Raw genomic sequence first — 26,760 nt, forward strand, 5'->3', positions numbered from 1 at the left:
AAATTGTCCACTAGCTCAAGAACAGTCAACTCAGCTTTACATTTAAGGATCATCAAAAAACCCCCAAACCTTGTCTCACTCAGTTTTAGTATCTTTAGGCATCCAGTGTCTATTATAAAGAGATTCATAAAATGATGAGTAATCCAAAGTGTATTCAGGAATCAACATATCTAGTAAAGTATAATTCACATCCAGGCTGACTGCTTCCAGGAGGAGATGCTGCCATTGTGTTTAATTTCCTGTTTGGAAAAATTAGATCATATTGTAATACAATGGAATTGGAATCGAAAACAAACAACAAATCAGTCTTGTATTACGTCAGACATTGCGCAAATGTCATGGAGAGACATGAAAAGAAAAGCTTATTTTTGTTAGTAAAGAACTGTTAGGAAAGATATGTCTGGGAATAAATTTAAGCTAAATATTGCTTCTTAACTATCAGAGAAGTGGGGAAGTAGAATCACCTTTAAGGAGGATGAGTAAGAGCAAAAATTAATTTGTTTAAAATGAAACCTTATCACTATATGAAGGAATTATATGATATAGTCACCTACAGCAATAAAGCACTGTATTTAGTGATCCAGAAAATCCTTTCAGTCCCTATGTGATGATTATGCAGAAATTCCTCCTCAACCAAGAATTAACAAATAAGATGATGTTTTGCCAGACCTCTGAGGAGACAAAGTTTATTTTAGATATACGCAGTGCTTTTCCATCCTGAGATTATACTTTTTAGAAGTATTAAATCTTTGGGGTATTTATATGTTTTGTTGGTACATTTTACATTCTTATGCTGAACTGTGTAACCTGCATAATATGGAGCTCAAAACCGAGTGGTTACTGCTTTGAGCTAGCGGTACAGATTCCACTCTTCACCTACACCCAAGGAATTTAGTACAGCAGCTAAGGCAGATGTCTTGAAGCCAGCTGCTGTTTCAGATCAAGAGTGTATGGACTTCAACAACTGGATGCAAGATTCTAGTGGGAAAGGGTGGAATTATATATAATACAGGGAGAAAGTCTGGAGCTGATTGTTTACTCAATCATGAAAGATACTCTTTAATTTTAAGGAAAGAGAGGAAATTAAAAACCTACTAGCTGTACCAGTTATCGCTATATGCAGGAATTATAAGCCATATAAACTTGGAGAAAATTTGAGGAAACAGTGAAATTTGGACTATAGCTACTGTTTTATTTTTCAGTATTTAGTTCAGCTGCAAGTAGGAAAGGGGTCCAGACACTTTACTATTTTCTTTATTTCAGTCGTGCTACTAGGAATTGTTCTACTTCTCCCAAATTATATAAATATACTTGGCATTCAAAAAAGGGTCTTTCTGTTCTTGACACAGGACTTTGGCAAAGTTTTTTTTTGTTGTTTTTTTAAACCACAGCTTCTTGAACTAATGGGATGAAAACATTTATCTGAATAGTTTCTGAACTAAAACAAGAAAACACAGTTTTCCTAACACCATGTGTTAATTGCAGTATTAAGAATGCAAATTTAGTATTGTTACATTTTTTTACCACATTGAGTGTTGTTCTTAAATAACAAGGAGTTCAACAGACTGACAAAAATGACTGAATAATAGAAAAGTAGCATGGCTTTACAAGACTGTATCTGCCAGGAATATAACTGAGGATGCTTTACAGGCAGTCCTTCAAAACAGGAGGTTAAGAAGGATGATATCAGGACATGCCTTAATTTAGTATGGCCTTGAAAAAGGGATGGCGCATCAGACGCACATCTTTAGTGCCATCCCTGAAAGCACCATATCTCAGACATTCCTGAAGGATGAATTCTCTTCTGTTTTCTCCTTTTTCCTCTTAAGTGAGGTGTGACTTGGTTCTCTTTCCTGATACAGGAGAAACCAGAACCACAAGTCTGCCAACTAACTCTTTTCAAGTAAGTACCAGGGAAGCAAGTTTGGGTGCAACTATGGCAAACAGAAGGTGAAAGGAGCTGCACAGCCATGAAATTGCTCTTCTGTTATGAGACTGGAGTGAAAGGACAGGGAGACTTGCACATCTGCTCCCAAAGTCCAGGTGGCCCTCTGAGAAAAGCTTAAAATACTAGCATAAATGCACTAGGCACTAATTAATCATGGAGAACGTTCTTTCTTGCTTACTTCTTGCTGTCTCTACAGTTCCGAAAACTCTTCCTTTAAGCAAAAAGATCAGAAAAAAGCCTACTGCTGAAAACAGAAAGATTCTAGGCTGGTTGTGTGTGTGTGTGTGTTATCTGTAATATATGTACACACACACACCCCTAAAATTAAAGGCAACCCCGTGCAATTATTGTTGGCCATGACTTTTTGAAAGAGACCGTTTTCATCGGAAAGTGCCAATTCCTTAAAAGATTTTAAGAAAGGTCAGTTTTGATAAAGCTTCAGAAGAAAAGTTATTTCAAATCCATCATAAAGACCTGATAAGGAGAAACACAGCAGGTTGGTTTCTCTAACATTCATTTGGGGGTGAGAGAAGCGAGGTCAAAGGTCTGAATTAGTGGCTGTTCTTGTCCTCTCCCTCAGAAAACTTGGGATTAGGAGCAATGAAGGAAGTGAGTAAGAAAAAAAATATTCTGCCTCGATCTCTTGCAGCAATTCATGTAGCTCCAATCATAGTTTTATATAAGCATAACCCCTCTGAACAGTATCTCCCTCACTTTTTATCACTGTTACTAATTTTATAGCTGTTTTATTCTCAAAATTGCTTCTTTACCACTAGAAGTGATCATTTTATGAATGAACAAGGGACTATTCAGTGAAGACAAAGTAACAAAGATCACTGAACCCTGAATCTCCCTACATGTAAGTCTTAGGTCCTAGTCTACTTCTACATTAACTGTAAAATGTCTTCCCCTTCCCTTTCTTTGCTCATTTTGCCAAAGCAGAGTTGTTTTGTACATGTTCAAGACTTGAGTTTGAGTGCTTTCAAGTTTTTCTTGGAGAATCAAAAGTAAAACCTATTGCCTTTGTCATAATATAAAAATCATATTTGTGACTGGATAAAGGTCAGCTATTTCATTAACAATGTAGTCAAAGCAGAGTGCAGCACAGTGTAGCTCATTAGGCCACTGCAGCAATGAGCTATTCTCTTGTTTTAGTCAAGAGGTAAGTAATATAGATTCAGCTATAGATTTTTCTCCTATTTAATCTTTCCAAGATATCTGTATTTTCAGAGGAAATCATGTAATGCCTTTATGCTGATAAAAGTCAAAGTAAAAATACTGGCACCTAGAATTTGCCAGCACCTGCATTTTTGTCAGATGTCTCCATATATTTTATTTCTAGCTTTAGCTGCTGCAGGAAGTTAAAGAGCCAGGACTTGTATATATTAGCAGTGATTTGTAACTGGGTAGTTGAGATACAGTTATGCTCAAACAAGTAACAACACCCAATCCATGCCTCATAATTATACTATGCTTAGCTTTTCAGTTACAAAACTGCAGTCTTGTTTACATGCATCAAGGCTAACAGTTCTACTCCATCTCTTGTCTTACAGACAAGGGGATGTCCTTTAAATAAGAAATCAGAAAGTTATGTTGCTGAAGCAGCAAGAAGTTAAACTAATCAACTTTACATTATAAATGTCACATAGTCTTTGCATTAGAAAGACAAAATGTTGACAGGGGAATACTTTTGTGGAGGTCTGAGGATATTACTAGTTTAAGAATAGCAAGAAGAGCCCATATTCAGATGCATATACAAGATATTCTGCAACTAGAAGGCAGACTATTATAATAGCATGCTTTCACAAAGCTGTCAAGGGGGCCATAATGATGTATATTTCTTCTTGAATGAAGAAAGAGATAAATGCAATGTTAAAAGCAGACCCAGGAGCATACATTATTAGCCTTTGTTGCTATTCCATCCTTAATTAGAACACAAAACTAGACAAATAACTAGAAAAGCTATGTTGACACAAAGTTATATATGTTTGTGAAAATGTGAATACTAAAACTCATCCAGGTTTATAGTCATGGTATGAATGAATATGTACCATTTTCTATCTATGCAAAAGATTAAGTAGTGAATGACAGTACACATTTGTAGATATACACTATCAGAAAAGTGTTGGATACCTACTTTCAAAAATTTAAAAACATCCATAGCCAAAGACACACACATTGATTTGTGACTAAGACATTTGAACACATAATCCTTATTTTTCAAAAAAAGTATAAATGTATACACACAACTGTCGCTTACATATTGAAGAAAGGTTTTCAGTAAAAATTACCGGATTATTTTTCCCCAAAGTATTACCATGGGGTAGTCCAACTCTATTATAATTCTAATGCTAATAATTTGTTATGTTTAATGAGTCTTCAATATATTTAATGGCTTGAAATACAGTACAAGAGACAGTTCAAGATATCAAAATAAAAAAAGTAATTTCCATATTTCCAGCTTTGAGCTAACCAAGACAACAATATGGTAATGGACGAAACTTCAGATATTTTTTGTGTTTAATACTATCAACTGTTCATCTCTACACAGATTTTTCTCTTAGCATGTTTGTAATTTAACTTCTTAAATAGCCCTAACTCCTACAAGTACAGTAGAGAATAAGTATCCAACATAAGGTTTAGATTTCATTGTTGGAGCCAGGTATCAAAGGTTTAGGGATATATTTAATGTATTTAATGTATTATTTAATGTATCTTTAAACCAACAATGTTGCAATCTAAGGGCACACAATCAAGAACTCAAAATACTATGATACGATAACTGGTAAGCAAAGAAAAATCAGTATTTGAATATGGATAAGAAACAATCCAAGTGAATTGCCTAATAAGCCACACAGCAGATTTCTCCTAAGAGAAAATAATAAGTATTTGCCTACATAAGGACTGGAGAAAGTTAAACAATAATGTAAAAGTATGAGGTTACATGATGCTAAAGCTTCATGGAAGTCATACCAAAAACGAACAAGCTACAATCTGTGGCACACGGCAAGTTGCAAGGCAGACTAGAATGCAAGCTTAAAGTGCATCAGATACTCAGGAGTAATTATCGATGTACATACACCTACATTAAAGGTGATGTCGCTTCCCTTTCACCAGCAGGTAAACTGTCTCTTCCCACCTAAGAGTGTTGACAGTCATTTTCAGTGGACTAAGAGGTGTGCTGTACATTCACAGGAGAAAATTCTGCAGGAGCTTGTTTTTATGCCCATAGCCAGGGCGAGACTGAAATACTTCATTCCTCTAGTAAAGCATTGCACACGCTGACTTCAGAGGTACTCCACACATACTGTGTTCAGTTCATGTCAATTAGATCAGGATGGTCTGACGCATTATTTCTATCAGTGAAAATACTGAGACAGTTTTAGAAGTGTAGAATATATCCTTTTTGGGACACCACTGTGGTAACTAAGTGAATGTGCAATTTTATCATAAAGGCTAGCTTTCAGAATGCATTATAACATGCTCCTTGAAGTTACTAAACTCACCGATACTATGATATTAAAGTACAACAAAAAAACCACTAATACTTTAAATATCAATTTTTTCAAATACCTAAACTACCTGCAGCTTAGTATTTTTAGAGGCATATTCCAGAAGAGCTAAGGGTTGCCAGTTCACATCCCAAATTTCTCATTGCTAATTACGACAATAGTGGTTAACATGGCTTCTGTAGCATACTTTATCTATCACTAATTGTAAGTAATAACTCTTGTAGGACAAAAAATACCATTTATTCAATTTTTTAATCTCTAACATTAATTAATGTACCTTAGAGGGTTAAATGAGACAGGAAATGATTCCCTTAGGAAGATACAATGAATTCTAGAAAGATAAATCATTTAGAGAGCAGTTACATGCCATGTCAAATCAATATAACTGAGTGCTTAATACTATGTATTTAAGATGGTTTTGGAAGCTTCTTTAATCCTCTATTGCTTCTTCTGCATTCTTTCTCTCCACTTGTTTTATATGAAGTGGAACATCCAAACTTAGATACAATGCGAAAGGAGTGTTAAGGGTAAGCTTCATATCTATACTACTGAACTGCAAAGGACTGAACTGGACTGGACTGCAAGAGCCTAAACCAGCCTGCACCAAAGGTTAAGTTTTCAGAAAGAAAAGGTTCTAGAGAATGAAGGGAAAATAAAATTCACATGCAAGAAAAAAACAAAACCCAGCACTGTACTACTTTCTTAGTTAATTCTCAGAGATATCTGCAACTGCTTTGGCTCTAATAATAAAATAAATGAAACACTGATTATATAGATCAGTCTAGAAAAACTATTCAGAATGGAAGATCTCAAACAGCTGAAGTTTGGCAAAATTATAAGCAACTGAGACTCTAGATGTTACTACAAAAAGTATCAGAAAACATTAATGACACCCATGCTAACATGCCCACCTAAACTGTGTACATTTTCAAGATAACCAGCAAAAACATCTCTTCCTAATGGGGCTGTTTAAAGTAGTCTAGGTCTTCAGGTTTGTAAAACAGAAGCCTGTTCTCATTCCCAAATGAGTTTGGGTGGTGGGAGGAGGGGTATGCAATCTCCTTCTCTTTCCATGACAAGCAGCCTTTTTTGCATTATCTTTTCACTGTAAGCTTTCTGCAGCAGAATCATAATGACCCCCAGGGAAATGTATCGGTTATTCTGTCCTGAGAGAATACATTTATGCCATATCATTGTTACTTTAAGAGAGGTTGCTTACTGTCCTCATGAGAACATTTCCATTGCATTACCCTGCCTCCAAATGTATTTTCATCCTTAGGAAGAGTTGATTATGATGTTTTTGTTGATAGGAAAATCAAAATAGCTTCCACAAACATTTAAATTCAGCCATACTATAAATTACTTTGTCATCCTATTAAAATATCTTCAAAAAGTAGAGCAGTGTAAACTTCTTTCTGGGTGCATATGTTATTCATATTAGTGGAAGGAGAAGAAACTGAAAATTGTTCACAAAAGTACAAAGGGAAAACACAGCAACGTCATGGGGCAAAAATAGGTCTCCTAGAGCAGTACTTTACCTGTTCTACATGCACTTACGAAATCCTTAACAATAACTTGTGCTTTAACCTTTAAAAATATAATAATAAAAAAAATCTCTAGAGCCATTCACTCCTGAGACTAAGGAAACTCAATAAATCAGGCAGCCTGACTATCTTTGACCTGAAGACTATTAGACTGAGGAAGGATGGAAGTTGAATCCCTTCACAATTTTACTACAGCTGTTTAAGCCCACATTTGTTTTTGATTTAAGAAAGCAATAATAAAAAACTTAAGAAAAGAGCAAAGAACAAAAAGTGCTAGTTTAAAACCTGTTTCAGTATGTGGGGAGGGAGAGGGGGAAAGGGTTTCCTCTCCCCAAAACATCATACAAATTGTTGGACTAAAATTCCCTCTTTCTGCTTTCATTACTAAGGCAGAAAAGAGAAGCAAATGGCAATAGCTTTGTACCATAATAACATTTGCCTATATTTTTTCAAAGAATTTATGAACCACTACAATTTTGATTCTGCATTCTGAGAATGAGGCTTCTATCAAAAAGGAGAATAAAATTAACTCTATTTTGGTGCAGTGTCTTATGATGACTTTTTAAAAGATTTTTTTTCTGACAGCAGTAGCTTAAAAAAAGAGGTCACAGACTGAAACAAAACTGCAACAAGAACTATAATTGCTTATACATCCTTTTTTCTTTATTAACATGCAATACACAGTACGTAACTCTCAGGAGATAATATTTGGAAATTATTGCTATGCATGAAGACTCAGTAATTTAAAATGGCAAACTATAAGAAATTTGCAATAATCACAGGAAGTGTGGAAAAATATATATCATTTCCATACATTATCTGCTTAATCAGAAAATATTACTTTTCATATTTATGAATATAAATTTCTTAGCTTTTGTTGCTTGGGTCAAATTTGAAAAGCTTTCTTTCTGCCTCCCTTCCTCTTAGTAGCATGTATATTCTCAACTTATATTTATTATGAAGAAAGGTATTCACAGTATCTTATGAGCACAGCCAATTATTTTTAGCAAGAAAACACACCCTTCCATCTTACAATTAATACTAGTTGTTTATAAAAAGCCATACTCAGAAATAAAGATACAGTCATAAAATAATCACCCACAATATACTTTAAAATCTTAAGATTTAAATATATTCAAATTCTAAACAAATTTCATTTATGAGACACTCTGAACTTGCTCTCCCAATGTTTTTCCACATTGCATTCGTTTCCTCAGTATATGACTAACTGTCAAAAAAAGGAGATAAATTTCTGCATTATCTTTTTGTATCGGGTAGCATGTGTTTCCTGCTGAACACAGAAATAAACTAATCATTGATTTCTTCTAGTGTCACGGCTGTATGTCATTTTATAAAAGGCCTTATTTGGAAGTCGCGCAGTTTAGTATTCTGAATGCATTTACTGTATGCGTGTTAATCAACACCAGATTTGGTCTGAAACATTAACATGTTTAACTTAATAAAAATGGAGTTTTAATTTCAACAGAAATGGTAACTTTCAACAATAAGCACTGATCACTTACTTTTTCTGCAAGAATTCAATTTTCTGTTCAGGTCATGCTATGGTCTCAGGAGGCTACAAAGCTGTAATAAGTTATTCAGAAACTGTAATGTGAAGAACTGATTTACTCCACCTTTATTTAAAATAGAATCTTATAATAACTTAGTTTGGACAGGACTTCTTGAGCTCATCTAGTCCAACTGCCTACTCAAAATAAGTCCAGCTAGAGCAAGCTGCTTAGGGCCTCGTTAAGATGAGTTTTTAATATCTCCAAGGGTAGAGATCCCACAACCTCTCTGGGCCCCTGTTCCAGTGACCTTTTTCATGACTGCCATCTTTTTTTTTTTTCCTCTAAAAAGAAAAACAAACAAACCAAAAACCCAAACCCACCTTCATTGCAGTTTCCCATGTTGCAACTTGTGCCTGCTGTTTCTTATCCTATCATTGGGCACCTCTGGCTCTGCCTTTTCTGTGAATTCCCATTAGGTGACTGCAGACGGCAAAAAGATCGCCCTTTAGTCTTTTCATCTTAAAAATGTATAAATTGAGCTCTCAGCCTGTTCTCTTGCTCCAGTCCCTAACCGTCTTGGTGGCCTCTGCTGGGCTCACAGAGTTCAGCAACATCTATCTTGTGCCAGGAAACATCTTTTCTTGTACTATTTTGATCAAGTTAGACAAACATACATGATTTTATTCTAACATAATAAATCAAATAAAAAAACTAAAACAAAAACGAACAAGACTTAGTTTTAGAAATAAGGTACAAACATAATACACTGGAACCTTAAATATTAAATGAAGTAAACTTTAAGGAAAAAAAGTCTGATTAGAATAATTTACTCAATTATTATAGCAATTATCATGAGTTTTGACTGATAAGTGTGAAATCCTCTACAAACAAGCACCATATTCAGTAGTGAAAATTGAAACACTTCAAGTCACATACTACATCCTCGCTTCAAATCATGATTATTTTAGAGTTTACTGGACACTGACCAAACTGAAAGATAACAAAGGGAGGTGGAGGAAAAAGAAAAAAGAAGAAGATGCATTAAACATTATACAGTTATGTTCAGTAATGCAACAGTCATAAACACACACACAAAAAACAGATTTAAGGATGACAGTTTCCCTCAGCAGAGGGGAAAAAAATCATAATAGTCACAAACCTATGTCATTTTGTAATTTTATAGTTTAAAATAAATGAGGAAATAATGTACTTGCCCAAGAGGAGGTATTAAATAATCCTGCTTAAGTGGAACAGTGCAAAGTCATAATATAGCCAATCACACCTTGAAGAAATTCAATTCATAAGCAAACAATATTATACATTAAGTAATATGCTGTATAAGTCATCCATGTCCATCTAGCTCAGATATGCCCAGGTCACGGAACAAGGGTTTTAAGAAATGCATCCAGTCTCTAGGAATACTTCCACAGAGTGGTGGGGAGGGCAGAGAAAGAAGGGGGCAGAAAGAGACTTGAAGATTAAAGTAGGTTCTGGCTATTATGAAAGGGAATAAGTGAAAGAGAATAGTGGAAGCAAAAGGACTGTAGCCTAGAACTTGGAAGACATGTTCCACAGCTTACCCAACTGCAAACGATACAGAAGACCTTGCTCAAGTCACTACACCTACCTATCTCACTTCTATTTGCGAAATGAAATAATACAGTGATGATACCTACATTACAGTCAGTAAGGCACTCAAATACTACCAAAATGGTGATCATAAAGCTGGGACAAATACTGTGTAGGATGCCAGGTATGCGTGCATCTCTACCCCCCCCCTTTTTTTTTTAATAAATCAAGACTAAGTTGTTTTGCTACTGTGAAACAACTTGGTAATGTGCAAATAACTCAAGGATTTCTCAAATTCAAAATCTCCATCTGGCTGAAAACAAAAATTAGTCCAAGATCAGCCTGTTTATAAGCTTCTGGAAGTAATTGTTTACATTTTTTAAACATTTTAAAATTATAAACTGACAGATTAAATAAGAAATCAAAAGCACCCAACACTCAGGTAAGACTGTAGCAAAAAGGCTACACCCAATACTCAGGTAAGATGCAAAAAGTCATATTTCAAGTGTAATTCATATAAATACTAAATGACTAAACTTATGTTAACCAAGCGTCATATGATATTCACCACTGAGCATGGAATAATCTAAGGGCCAAAACTCTCTGAGATATCAGTTCATCAGCACATGACAGATTTTTAACATCCGTTCCCCCCCCCCTTTTTTTTCTCCATAGAAACTATTTTATTCGATTCACCCACCTCAATCTTCTTAAGTGATGTCTATATAGCCTATATGCTATAATATATAAACAGACTGCACACAAAAAAGGAACTTCTTTCTTGGTGGTTTTGTAAGTTTATCCCTCTCCTTAATTTAAAATAACAGGCACCAGATAGGAAAAATACAGCTATTATTTGTGAAGGAGCTAATAGAAGAAGTAGAAAAATAGTCATTCTTAAAATACCATAGAGTTAACAGGAAGAGGAACACCAAAGGGGAAAAAAAATCATAAGTAACATTCAGGATGTAGATTTAGCACAGGACTTAATCAGAAAAAAACACAATTGGAGTATGACTTATTCATTGTATCTCATTAAATGCCAGATGTCAGCGAGCAGGAAAATAACACAAAAAGCGCTGAGGAGAAGATAGAGTGCCTTCCTCCTCTGCACCAACAGCTTACCTTGAGTTGTAACAGCAATTACTATGCTCAATTTTAGATGTGAAATTTGATACTTAAAAATCTACATCTATCAAATCACAATTGATTTAGTAAACACTAATCAGATGTAGAACATCCTAAATTATTAAGCAGCTAATTAAAATAACTCACTTCATCTAGAAAAGCCACCTACTGTCCTCCCACTACCTGTTACTAAAAAAGCTGGTGACCAGGGAATTAAGTCTATACCCAAGGCAGCTGCACTGACACGACAGAACCGAATGGGCTATAAGGGCAGCAACGCACCATGTAGTATGTCTCTTCCGATCAGATCTTTTTTTTTTTTCCTTTTTGAGCATTATCCAAACATGAATGAATCTATGACAGATAGACACAACAAGCTGTTATGGTCTACTGAGTTAATCGTCTGCAAATTAAGCTGTAGTAGACCCAAAATAAGTCTCCATGCTAAAGCTGTGAAGACCTTCTCTGTCAATAACCTGCATTAATATGAAATCTCCAATTATACCTCAGCACAAACTGTAATGACTACAAATTACAGCAGTAATTGTATTATACAGCAAAGTGATTTGATTCTTTGCTTACAAGGCATACTTAATAAGCTGAAGTAAGATTATTTCTATATTCTATCTCTAGAGTCTATTTTTCTAAACTATAAGTTTATAGAATCTTTTTTTTACCCAACATCGCATTGCTCTGTCTGCCACAAATTATTTAACACAGATTTTTTGTAAAAGCCTTGAGCATCTTTTTAAATTACTGCGGTAAGTCTGGTAGGACCTGTAAAGAATCACGAGTTATCACTGCCACCAGGAGATAAATGAAGGCAGCCAATCTCTGCATGGCAAAGAACTCTCTATATGTATCTGTTGATGAGCAAGGGCAAGAAACCAAATAAAATAGCTTACATTCACATTTCTATTAGGTGACAGTTCATTTTAGTTACACAAATGTTGTTAAATTAGGATAACAAAATATCCTATACTATTCTCAGAGGGGAAAAAAATTAGACAAATACAACAAATAGGCCAGGAAATATACCTGGCTAGGGTGACACCTCACCGTCTCAGCTTCCCACCCAAACAGGAAGCAGTTAGGTTTGGGAGAAAAGCTGCTGCGTTTCTTCTCATAAGGGGCCTTCAAAGGTTGGTGCGATACAGAGGAACGCTTGGGGGGCTGGGCAAAGAGAAACTGCACAGAAGCAGCATTAAGACAGCCAAAACCGCTGGGCTTGAAGTTCCTAAGAGTGGCAGTCTAGGTGAAGGACTTCAGCAAGGGGCTCCCTACCTAACACCAAGTCATCTCTCATAAGCTACAAAGTTGGTAGAACAGCACAGGCTTTTTTTTTTTTTTTTTTTTTTTAAACTGACGTCAAATTTGGGAATTCTCCAACACTGAACAAGAAACTGTAAAATGGAAAAAGGATAGCAGGAAAAATATATAACCGTGGACTGTAGATACCTCATTAATAGTTCTTGATAATGAGAGAATGACTGGAGGTGATCATTAATAACACTCTCCTAAATCCTTCATATTATTTCCAATAGGTTTTTTAAGGCCTGCTTTACTCTGTTTAGATATTTTTAAAATACCAAAAGGTGATCAACTGAGAATGGTAGAGACATATGGTAACATCTATAATGCTTTCACTGTATGTATGTTCTAGTGTACATCTCTATTCATTAACCTTGTTTTCAAGCAGTTATTTTGTTATTTTTTTAAATAAATTATCTTAATTTTGTAATTCTAAACTATTCCTCTCATTATAGAGGTTTTTCGGTGACTTCAAGCTGCACCTTTCTATTCTTAAGGGGAATAGTAATAACACAGCCTCTATGTAATGTAGTTATCCTCATCCTGTAGCCAAATGAAAGAAATTCGTGAAATCTAGTATTTCTCTTGAAAGTTGAGGCTCATAGAAACAAAAGCTTTAGGAGTTCTGTGGTTGATATTTTGCTCAGTAGACAAAAGGTTATTAATTTTTCATTGGAAGAATCTCATTGATTGAAAAGTTGACTCAGTTTGTTCTTAATAGATTATTATAATGATGATTATGAAAATCAGGAAAAAGCCAAAACTGCAAATGACTCAAATTTGGAGTAAGCTAAAGAACACCTGCAAGTTTTAGAACTTTGTCCTTTTGATATGATGTGGAACAATGATGTTCAGCATCTTCAAAAAAGGAAGTCTGGCCACCAGAAAAAGCCATTAACATTAACCTTTTAAAATGTTAATATGAAATTCCAGTGAAAAGCTTGAATTTTTGAATACCTGTATTTCTCCACAACAATCCGTGCAGTTGCACTCGAACAGGGAGAAAAATCTGCTTGTTGAATTTGATAATGGATTTGAATGGAAGTACACAAATATGGAACCAGGAAGCATTCTTAATAATTGAAAGCACTTCATATTCATGCGGACTGCATATTTACAACAGACATTTTAGAATACTTTTCCTCCCAAGAACGAGGTCAGTAAACTCTTAATTTTAGAAGGATTCTTTCTTTTCCCCTCACATGATTATCTTAAAAAGGTATTATAGCTGCAGGTCATATTTTTATGCAAATAAAAGGGGTTTTGGATAAAACCCACTTCCTATTTAGAGATATGGTATTGTTAATTATGACTTAATTGATCTCTCTGACAGAAGTTCCTTATGCATCTACAGCTTAGGAAAAAAGTCCTTGTCTAGTGAATTTGATTATAGCTGTTGAGTAGTGGGAGAGGTGGATATTCACACAGCACAGTTATTATCTCATTTTAGTAAAAAAAAAAGCATAAAGAGGAACTATTATTTAGAACTATTATTGCAGCTCTTCCCACTCCCTTCCCAAGAAACACAGTTTTCCTCTCCTTCAGTAAACCAAAAAAATAATGTGCAGTCACACACACACAAAAAAGGGAGAGAAAAGAGTGTGTAACAGTCTGTGATGAAAAAATAAGGGTTTTAAAGTCATGAAAATTAGTGTTATTATAAAAGCTGGCATTATAAAGCAGTATATAAGTGCTAGAGATCATTTCTTTTCATTTATTACATCTTCAAACCCATTTATCTTAGGATATATTTTTATCATGCATACAGAAAGCATATCCTACAATGATTATACTTGAAAATCTAGACCAAGTATTTGATATCACTGTGTTCAAAGTTTTTAATTTATTCTTCCAAACACATATAGTCATGTTAATTTCCAGACGCCAAACACAAAAGTTTGAAAGTATGTGATTACTTTAAATATGAACATACTGAAGCATCTTAGTGATGTAGAAGAGTCCCATTAACTTACAGTAGATCAGTTATTTAGACACATTAAAAAAATTTGTCAGTACTGAAAATTTTTAAATGCAAAATTGTTTTATGGTTTATTAAAATTATCCATTATATAAAAATGTGGGGGAACTGGAATGTGTTCCCAGCATGAAAACCATGTCTTAAAAGACTGTAAGTAGTCTAGCAAAGCCAAATCCATAAAGTATATACATTTCCTTTATTCCTCAATGGGAACAAGTAATCCAGCTCATTTGAACAATTCTAAATCTATATAAACAGAGACAGCAGTAACTATATAGCCATGCCATGGCAATGAATATACTTTGGTTGCACCAGAAAGCCATTATTATTTTTGCCAAATTATTTTTGCACTGTGCAATGTTAGCTACACATTGTACTGCTTTTTAAAAAGGGCACAATTAAACAATTAAATAGAGACAACAGAAAAATCTTTTAAGCTCTCTATCCAGAATTTTTCCTCTCCCACTTAAAAGCAATTATTTAATTATATAATATTTCTAAGTTTTGTAGACTTTTTTTTGCATGACTAAATTCTAATATATAGGCAGAAATTGAGTACACAGTTTATTTTTCTGAAGTAATCTAATATTATATACATGCAAATTTTAACAGCAGTGTAAGACAATATGTCTTCTACTGTTGAATGTTTGGAAAAAATCTGTACAAAATTTTAGACAATTTTCTACGTGCTTTTGTATTGATGAGTATTAAAATATATACCTGATGCCAACTGACAAGTACAGTCCACTTACTGATTCAGTGGTGTTAGATAGAACAAGCATGTGGCATTAAAGTAAGTGAAACAAACAACAAGACACATGATATGAAAAGGGGAAAAATTGCAAGTCTTGAAATTAAATTGTTAAATTGTTAAAAAGAAAAACAAAACAAAACAAAAACTTTAAATTGCCTCTCCCTCTCAGCAACTCTGCTTAGCAGCAATTGGCATGGCAATGGTTCTCTCACATAAAGCTTCTTCCTTCACGAAATAGAGATGATGAACTCTCTGCACATAATTCAAATAATTGACTATCTGCATCTATTTTTGTTGATATATGTCAACCCTCAAAACTAACAGAGCTATTACTTAGCTGAAGCGATTTTACAGTGTCAAAAAAGACTATCCAAAGCAATACAGTGTATGCAATGCTTGCTTTTATGCTTAAGTTACCAAAAAGTATTTTCCTCTATTTAAAAACAATGCAGGCAACCTACAAATCCAAAAAAGAAATCCACCTGCAAGTAAGTTTTTTAGACACTGCGACATACGACTCTAGAGGTTACTACTTTTTGGCTTCTAATTTTGGAATTACGCAAATAGAAGCCTATTGAATTACACCATACAGGCATCTTCTATCTGAAATCTAATTAAAGAAACCATGAATGAGTATTTCTCAGAGCTGCCAAAAAGGCAGTGTAATCAACAAAATGCAGAACTACTGAAATAATTAAACTACGTTTAACACAAGCCTGAACCACAGCACTGCATCCCTGTTATACTCTGAACCTATTTTCCTGTGTACAAATACATGATCCACCAAAGTGCAATAAAAACATATTTTGCTATGAACACTTTAACATTCATTACTTTTCCCAGTGAAATCAGTAATGGTTCTGAGATACTCATTAAGACAATGAGATGCTGTCTTTCTTTGCTTTTAACACCCAGTGATGAATATACCTCAACTATTTTTCATTTACTGCTTCTTGGTTTCCAGTTTTCACATTAAGTTCTACAAGTCTCAAATAACTTTACAGCTCTTTCTAATTCATTTCATTTTCAATGCTTAAACCCAGAATGTTTCTGTTGTGATTGGAAAGGCATTCCCCAACAGGCAATGATACAATAGCCTAGCACTTTTATCAGACTTAGAATTTGCACCAGTGGTTTTTGCTGCCCACAGTCTATTAGACTATGCCTAACTCTGTGGACCCCCAGAGCAGCAGCAATTCAAACTGGCAACACAAGGTTCTGTTGTCCGTTTTCCTGCCTCAAGCTACCAATGCTGACAGCACCTCACATATTACAGAGTATTTATATTTACTGTGTTGAAGATACTTGGGCGGTGATGATTATCTCTGTGTGATTACTTTTTCATACCATTTTTTCTCCTTCATTTTATTCATTGTTTCAATGAAAAGTGAAAAGACTGACCAAAATCAATACAAAAAATATTATATTAGCATTAAAGACTAGCCATTTAGTTGCACTGATTAGACAAGATTGCAGTACATTTCAGTTGAACTTGCATTTCACTGAGAATCAAAAACATATGCACGTATGGGAAATATATGGTGATATGTACTTTATTTTTACTTGTTTGCAAAAAAGCCAAAACTCTCCCAAACATTATAAACACTTTTACTGCTGACAGCACTCTTGAAGTATCAACTGCTGTAATTTTCCACACATTTACAGAATACAAGTCAAGTTGACAGAACTTTCATTACTGCTTGCTGCAAAATCAAAAAAAAAAAAAAAAAGCCCACAGCATTCACAGTGGTTTGCCCTCAAAAGATTTTGTCACTAGAGCATTAAAAAGAAAAAATTGCTGCCTCCACAACAGTCAGATGGTCAATCCGAAGTTTGTGTGAGAGAATTCTCAATTAATAATTCTCTAATATAAACAGTGTTTGGCTTCTCTCCCCCAGTGTATAAGATCTGCCCAGTTAGCAGAACCCCAGAAACAGACTTAAAAATAAAGTTTGGGATTTTTGGAATTCCACTCAGCCCGTGGCTCCGCATTGCAGCTGGTGGACTACAAGGTGGACGTCCCCTTCCTTCACAACTCTCACTGACTTACTGGGTATCTTAGCCCTGAGCAATTTAATTCTCACAGGAGCTATAAACCCTCAAGGCCAGAATTGTCTAGGAACCTAGAAGGCCGTTACAAGAACTGAGCCTAGCTGTCCCATATGTTCATGTAATGCCCTTCCACTCTACCAGACATGTCTGTTCTGATTTATAGTAAAGTGGCATTGAAATTCATCTCAGATACATATGGCAAGATTTAAGTTATACCAAGTACACAGAAGAATTATAATAAAAATTACCACATAATTATCATTGCTTCCTGCAGGCTGCCATGCAGTTTCCTCTGAAAACAATACATTTTGTTTCACAGCATATAATTAAATCATATTGTCTCTATACCTTCTATGGTAAGACCAGAGTTCTGAAACTGAAAAGGAGTTCTACAGAGACCTACCAAAAACAGAGTGCATTAATAAAACCAGAGAAATACTCTAATGTACATAAAAGAATAGTTTGAATTCCTTTTCTTTCTGTGGAAATGGGTAGGTATAAGAACTTTCCTGCTGGACTCTGTTTTTTAAATTATAATTTTAAAATATCACAGAAAGATAAAAGTTATCAATCCATCCCATATGAAATCATACCTTCTGTTTCCAGTATATTTTGCATTAATTTAGGCTAAGTAAAAAAACACAAATACCAGTTAACACTGTTCCAAAAGGAGTTTAACAATCACTATAATCAAACCATGACAACAGATGCGCCAGAGAGTCCTAAGCCACAGGAACTTACTCTTAATGCATTGGTCTTCCTGTAGCAGCAACAACCAGTTTACAAAGATGTAAATCAACTTTAGAAACACAATTCTAAAATAAGGTATTTTAGATACCAAAAAAATAAAAGTTGTCTAGAATGCTTACATATTCATACATATTCATACATATTCAACAGCATCGCAGCAAAACCCAAGGTTTTCCCTTCCCCCAGCTTCTGTGAAGAAAGGGACAAGAGCCAGACTCTTCATTTCGGAAAACACGGAGTGGAAGAGGAGAGGGTGGAGCCAGAACTATCCTAAGAAACAGGAAAAGTAGCCTTAAGACTGCTCTGCTACTTCTTCTGTTTGAACTGGGAATAGCATCTGCTTTTACAGCAAAGTGCTGTCTCTTGAAACAATAGATGTTCCCTGTGCATCCTGGAATAGGAAAGCTGTTTGACATCGGAAAAGTTAATCCTTCTCAGTCACAAAGGAGACGGCCATTTGGAGTTTTAAGATTTATGATTTCAGTTTAGGTGCTTAAATATCACTTAATTCCACTCCTCGTTCTTCAGCCAATTTGGCTCCAAAGATATCTCCTCAATGTTTTTTAAACTTCTGAGGCTACAGTTTCAGGATATGCTGGTATCAGTGGCAAAGGCAGCTTAGGATTTCTGTGCACTGTATTACTAGACTTCAAAGCCATCATCAGACACTTGCTATAAACCAAACTCAATTTCTTCTGTTCTGGAAAAGAGCTAACAATTTAAAGAAAGTTTCTACAAAAGGCTTTTGCAGGTTACAAACTGAAGGTTTCGTATTTTGGTTTAGGTATGGTTGAGCAAAAAGTTCAAGCCAGGCAGAGCTTGAAGAAATGAAGAGTTAATTTGATGTACCTTTTATCATGAGCGATAGCAATGAGCAAAATAAGCAAAACTTTTAAGAAAACTTGGTGCATGTAAGGCAACCAATAAAGAAAATAGAATGATATTTCATCTTGCACAATACATGGAAAAATAAGGAAGTCCAAGTGGACATGCTTGGAATTTGGAAGGATGTGATCCTCATTTGGAAGTGTAGAATAAGGCAAATGCAGTTTGTTTCATGCATGTGAATCTCAAAAAGCAGAGAGAAATGCATCTGTGATGTGATGAAGTCTAACTACTTGCTTTGATATGTAAAAAGAAGCATATTTCTGAAGGAGACTTTCATTAGAAGGGGCATTATATTGCTGCTGAATATTGAAGCAGCATAGCTATTGCATTGTTTTCTTCAGGCACCAAGAAATTCTCTTATCAGAGTTATTGGTATAAAGGTTTTAGAAATTCTAGAAAAGGGAAGGAAAATTCTGAGAAGGTATAAAGTTCTTCTGAAGAGCAACAAATCTGATTTGGTCAGGTAAGGGGTTAGCTGCTAAAGTTCTTCTGCTTCACACAGTAAAAAGAACACCTAATACAAAGATGTAGTTTTGAAGTTATGATAGAGAGAACAAAAGCCAGAGCAGTAAGTCACACAAAGGTCAAAACAGATTAAGCTATCCACCACCACTTCTTTCTTACACATTTAAAGAGAGAATTTCTCTCAGGTTGTTTAGGCATATCTGTAAAATAAACATTAAACTTTATTTACAGTTTGCTTACAGCAGTTATACAATCTGAAACAGCTGTGGCGGTTTGGATGTTACTGTGCTCTAGTGGAGACTTTAAACATACAACAAGCTCCTTGTTCATTTCTGTGCAAAGTCAGCGGATTACTTGAGCCATTGCCAGCAATGATGTATGCTAAAATAGATGACTCTACGCTGAAATGATAAAATTATAATCAGAGGCAAGGATTGTACTCTTTGGCAGTATAAACAGCAAACTCTTTTGATCTCCCCAACTAGATCTGCAAGAGCATGCTTGTGTTTTGCAAGGAGAGGAGTTTCTGGTCATTATTAAGAGATGATACAAGGTTTGTATGAATTTGAGGACATATCAACATAACTGCTTTTCTTGATTCATTTGCCTTGATACTTTCTTTCCAAGTTCTAAAAGACTATGGCATCTTCTGGAACTGCAAGGAGGAAGGAGGTCTAGCTCATTAACACTACACAGATTATGCTTAATGCAAGTTTGTGAAAGAACTTAGGTAGGGGCTCCTACAGAATGATTCTAAGCTTGCTTTTGGCCCTGAAAGTATTTCCGAGAAAAAGGGACCTCACTTCTGAGAAATTTACTTCTCTCTACAGCAAAACCAGGATTAACCGGGGTGGGCAGGATAGGGGAGGCTGGAACAGCTTTTATATTATTATAGTTAATGCATCAAGATGTCTGTTTAAGTACAACCTTGATGAATTATTTCTAAAAATATTATCGATCTGGGTAATCAATCTTACAGATTTTGTCAAAAAGGTGCCCCCCCCAACCATATATTGATTGCTTACAACAGGGCTATGTTTAAGAATGATAAAAGGCATTTCAGTCAGTGCAGACTGTGGATACTGACATCTTGAGAAACATGAACATTAAACAAAAAAAAATCTTTTTTGTTTTGATGTATTTCTTTTTTTTTTCTCGCTTCAAGTGTTGCCAGTTACTCAGCTCCCTTCTATTTATTTCTCTGATTTTAGTTTGTGGAATAGTTATCTTCTAGATTAACAGGTAAATAGGGGTTAATTTTTGCAACAGCAGCATCTCACAAGCACGTACAAAGTCAAAAAAAGGGGAGAACAGAGAATGATGTGCATGCTATGAAATAAATGATTTTTCACCTGGTTCTAACACTGATATGACAGCTATATTAGGAAGAGAGCAGACAGATTCTTTTATATTAATTGCATGCTGTCATTTAAAAGTTAACTAGCATTTCAAATCAGAAGATGACTTCAACAGTATTCACACAGAATTGTCAGCAATATTGTGCCAGAAGCCTGATGGGAATTGATGCAAGAAGTTTGAACCTCTGACAGTGCATCCACTGAGAACTCAGTTACTTGAACAGTGTGACTAGTACTTACCTACAACAAATTCAGAAACTCAAATAAAACTATGTATTCAGTGTCTCATTTAACCTGAATTTGTACTAAAAAAGAGGTGTCAAGGTTGACAAAATGTAAGGTATTCTTTCTTTGCAGGCAGAATCTTTGTAGATTTTACATGTATTTTTTTAAATAATGCTACAAATGCCTTTGTGTATATTTCTGAAAAAAACCAAAGTGAGACCTGAAAGTCAGATTTGCTGCAACAGTAAAGCTATGCACATACATAAGATGAGATAAAGAATTTCTAAAATGACAAAAAATACAGTTCAGCCTTCCAAAATCCTGCATCTCCAACTTTCCACAGCTATATACATACAAGAGGGAAGAAAAACTTATAAGGAATCTATTATTATTTTATTTATTAATAATAATATTAATAAAACTAAATAGAATCTATAAGATATACAGAAGATATCTATAATCTATGTAGAGAGAAATTCTCCAAATTACAAAAATGTAAGCATTTTAGGATATGCCATGAGATTGAATACCCAGAAAGAAGAATCCTTCAAGTCATTTATTTTATTAACTTGTTAGACACTAAATAAAATGAAAACAAAGGCAATGTAAGATAGAGTTCCACATATTGTTTCTTCTCCTCTGAAACACAACTGCCTATTCAGATATTTATGAATGTTAAATATTTCAACACTTTAGCGGTATGGGTTGCCCTGGGGCAGGGGTGAGCTCCAGCTATGGAGTCTAGTTGCTACCATGTAATTTAATAATAAAGTACTTCAAAAAAACAAATAGCATGAAGTTAAAGTAAGCCAAGAGTCTCTTCTGAAAATAAATAGATCACACGTTAGCTAAAACACTCAGCTGAGTGTTAGTTTTTACACTCTGGTAATAGAACTGTCTGAGGCATGATAACAATCATTGTGGGCTTACAGTCATGTTTTCCAGGTAGAACAGTCTCTTCCCCTGCCTTGGTGCCAAGTAAATACCTATCTAAGAATCAGAAAACCTCAACAAGAGGTTTGCCATCTTTTGCCATTCTATTCCCAGTGAGTATCAATTCATGTCAATTGGAACTAAATCATGATATGCAACACCCTGACCAGTTTGGTCTCCTGATGCAGCTGGAAGGCTGTAATTCTTGTTTATATCTATTAACTGCTTAAACCTATCGTTTGCTTCATGGCTGCTTAGAACTCCAAATGTTCTGGATTTCCTAGGCATGTAAGCTACCCATCAGGCAGTGACAGGGCAGAGCGCTTTCTCCATTGGTCAACTGCCCTTACCTTTTATTAGTTTTAAGAATAAGGTGGTTTTTAATTGTGTGCCCAAAAGGAAGGCTGAAACATGTAAGCCTAAGGAGTCAAGCCACATTTCAAATGCATGTCCCTTTATTTATTTACCTATGAGCTGACTCAGGTGCCCAGCTCTTCCTAAAAGTTCTTCCTGTTCCATATCCTGCTTCCAAGACAACTAATTTTACCAATATGTAAGTAAATATAGGCTCCTAATTCAACTTCAGTTTAACATCCAGAACCCCAAACCTAGCCTTTCAAGTATGGTAATACCTAGATTACTTTGTAAATACAGTCCTTGATACATAAGCAAACATCACCAATAATAACTAATAACATTTTCAAAGACAACACTAAGGTTTTTCAAGAGAAAGATTAAATTCCAGTATCTCATAATCTAGTCAATTTTGATATGTATTTAACTGGGGAGGGACATATATACATCCAATTTAGCAAATCTCTCATTTGTAGTCTTGAATGTTTTCGGTAGACTTAGGCCCATAACACACTGCTGAGCTGTTTGACTTAATTATATCATGGTTTCAGTTTAATTTTGGGGGAAATTCTGTGTTTATAACATGTAAGATTCTGTCATAAGCACTGGTTAAAAGTTGCTCATATACTCAGACTGTTAGAAAAGATGGATTAATTAGCAGAATAGTAATTTATATATATATATATTTTTTTTAATTCAAGATTTTAAATTGTGTAGAAATATGTGAATATTTCTTATACTCTTATACTGTTAAAAAAGGAATTTAAAAAATTATTCATGGTCCTGTCAGACTACCTGCATAATGCCAAACAAACTCTGTTAACATCTTTCAGCCTTCATCTCCCCTCCAAAATAATGGAAATAAAAATAGTTTTCCCTCTCCTACCTTCCATCACACTGTTTTCAAAAGAAAAAGAAAGGGAGAGGAAATATCTCTACAACAGTGATTTTACAGTGTGTGCTATTTAGTACAACAGGGATCAACTTATTTATTTATTTATTTATTTAGGACAGCGTGTCCATGTTGTAATACAAATAATGTAAATAGTAACAGGTATATTTTGTCCTGGACAATACAGATACCTCCCGCATTGAATTCACAGAAGTCAGGCTTCCCCCTGAGACCAAGCCTGCATTGCCCATTTCTCGGTATCCCTTCCAAACATTTCCTTGTTCCATTTCACATACCTTGTGAATGGTACTTTCTGGAATCTCATTATAATAGATTATGTATGTTTTATATGTTGCCTCAGAGGACTGCATATTTTAGTACATATACATCTCATCAAGAAACACTAGATCTGCCAGTTTTACTTTATCTACCCTAAATAGATACACTTGCCTTCTGAGCAGAACTGAAAAGAGATTTTAGGTGATTTTAATACAGGCAGAAATCCAGCAGCTGGAGACAGCTGTTAAAAAAATTGAAGTCCTATTAATTTTTTATCACATACCCAAAAGGACACTGCTTTGTGTAGATTATATGGCATATTCAAATAAGTTTAGGAAAGAAGCTTCTGACATTGTCCTCAGAATAATTTTAAGTAATGGATAATGATGCCCATGCAAAGATGAGTGAGAAAAAAAGGTCAAGAAAAATCTATTTTCATCAACCAACCAACTATACAAGCGTGTCAAACACATGCATTTTCATTTCTCTCAGAACAGGTTCAACGAAGCATTAAAGAACATATTACCACAGAGACAGCTCTATTCTAGCATATGAAATCAGGAGACATACAGGTTACTCTCCTGATTTATGTATCCCATAGCATCTTCCTGCCAAGGCTGACTCCCATGACAGAAACAGCAGACTAATTCTAAAGGCATATGCTATACTTCTTCTTTTCGCGAAATCTCCAGCCATTATGATTGTGGTGCAAGCTGACATAGAAACTAAAAGATTTATAGTGTTAAGCCTTGCACAGCTTGCAAAGATGACCAAAGCCACACTTATTTTATACACTTATTAATAGGATCATTAAAACCAGATCAGACCGTGTTTACAGTGATGAAATCCCACAAAAGTTAAATGGCAAAGGATCTTTACTCTAGCTTTTTGACCTTTTTCTTTAAATTCTCAACACATATGACATAGGATGTAAAATTTTTATGTTCCCACACCAGTTGGGATTTTTTTCCCCTCTTTTAAAGGTTTCTGTGTCAAACAGCTAACACTGCTCACTAACGGCACACTTTTACTCAGTGCTGATCATCAAAACTTGAACTGCATCTCAGCAAGTCATCACTAAATAGCAAAATTTGTAACAGTATCCCCTACTACCTTGTTAAAAAACCCTGAAGTGACAAATTATAGCTCCAGATCCCTTGTTACCTGAGCAAAAAGCATTGTTAATACAGAAATGAAAGAAAACAGAAGTTAAAAATCATGCTAAAAGATCAAGCAATAATGATCACAGTCAAGCTGAAAGCAAAGTTAATATTTCAACAGTCTAGTCTACCACTAAAGATCAACACAAATTGAAACAAGAAAGCAAACTGCTGTAGCTTACCTTTAGAAGGTTTAGTGGCATATCCTCTCATAAAGCAAAAGCATTCTTTAGTCTCAAAAACCTATAAAAGAGAAAATGTGTGGTCTAAATCATCACTCGTACAATATGGTTGTATCCAACTAAGATTCACATGGAACCTAATGGCAAGGATAGTGACCCGGACTAGTAAGTTGGTGAAAAACTTGTTTATGCCCTTACTACAAAATCACTTAATTATTACTCCATACTACATGAAGAGGATCGGATCATTATTCATGATGGAGCAGGAAAAGTTAGAGTTCAAAACAGACAACAGGACAACTTCCTTGAAATGACCAAGTTTTGACAGCATCTCTCCTTGAGCCCACTGTCATTAGGTACCTTATTTAAAGTCAGTGATACTTGCAGAAAAGGAAGAAAGCTTAGCAATGGACCAAGCTGCCACAGGAAATTACAAAGACAACTTCTCTAGAAACATTCCTAGCTCTACTAAGCCATCTATTTTAGGTAACTTTGGAATAATTACATCAAGCCTGCCATGATGCAGAACAATAGAATAGATGATGCATTAGAAATACCTTTCAGTCTAAATAACACTAAGAACAAGACATTTGTTGCATTTCTCTGTGTGAATAGGATCATTTATTTCCTGCTGAACCAGGAAGTGTGTATTTGCATTCAGAATTACTTAGCTCTTTTAGATGAACATGAAATTATATTTTTCCATTGATACTGAACTCTCACTCAGTGTAGCCACTCTATGTAAGAGCCTATGCAAGCCAGAAAGATTCATTTTACTCCCTGTAGCTAAAATAAATGAAATATATCATTCATGGACACATAGGGCTTTCTTCCCTGTTTTCATGGTCCATTTACATGTACAGTTACCAAAAGGAAGAATTTTAAATTTAGCATAGGTCACAGTTGTCTTGCAATTGTCTGACATTTTACAGCCTGCACACAAGATCGGGTAAGAAAAATACAATGGCTGTGATTCATGTACATGTTTATATCATTCAAGAGACTGAACTGGCTTTACAAGCCTTAGTGCAGACTCATATTGTGCTGTCATGTCTTAATGCTGGCTGAATCAAGACAGAGCACTAGACACAGCCAGTACCCTAGAGACTGCATGTTTCCTATTTCCTTTTAGTATTGGTTTGCTGCTATGTACAAGAATTGAGCTTCTTTCCTCTCTATTCAGTACTTGTGAGACTGCATTGGAGTACTTTGGCCAGTTTTAGGTCCCCCAGTACAAGAGAGACATTGACAAAGCTGGAGGGAATTCTGTGGATGGCCACAAAGATCATTAGGACCCTGAAGCATGAGGTATAAAGAGAGGCTGAAGGAGTTGGGTGTGCTTAGCCTGGAGAACAGAAGAGCATGCAAAAGAGGAATCTCATTTCAGTCTTCCACTAGTGAGTGGTCTTCCACTAGAGAAGAATGAGCCAGAATTTTCTCAGAGATGCTCAATAATAGGTTGAGAGGCAACGGAAAGAAATTTCAGCAACAGAAATTTTTGGTGGACTGCTTAAGAAAATAATTCACAACGAGGGTGCTCACAGACTTGAACAGGTGGTAGAATCTCTGTCTTTGGTGATACTTGAAATTTGACTGGATAAAGCCCTGAGCAATCTGAGCTAGAATTGATATTACCCCTGCTTTGAGCAGGGGGGTTGACTAGGTAACTTTCAGAGGTCTCTTCCTTTCTAAGTATTCTAGGATTCTATGACTGTCCTCATGGCACAGGATGTCCTGAAGTTATTTTTGAGCACTTCAGGATCTCCAAAGTGTCATTTAGTGTATATGGCAATGGGATCTCATTTCCAAAGGTATCTGAAATAAAGATAAAAGAACGTGAAAGGCATTTCAAAGCAGTACTAGGAAAAAAAACAAACAAACCAAAAATTCCACTGCAATATCAGTAGACCAAAACCTGTTCCAGCTAGTTCTCTGTAATATCTTATTACAGATATTTTTTATATAAA

The sequence above is a fragment of the Apteryx mantelli genome, chromosome 13 (assembly GCF_036417845.1).
Source record: "Apteryx mantelli isolate bAptMan1 chromosome 13, bAptMan1.hap1, whole genome shotgun sequence".
Lineage (NCBI taxonomy): Eukaryota > Metazoa > Chordata > Aves > Apterygiformes > Apterygidae > Apteryx > Apteryx mantelli.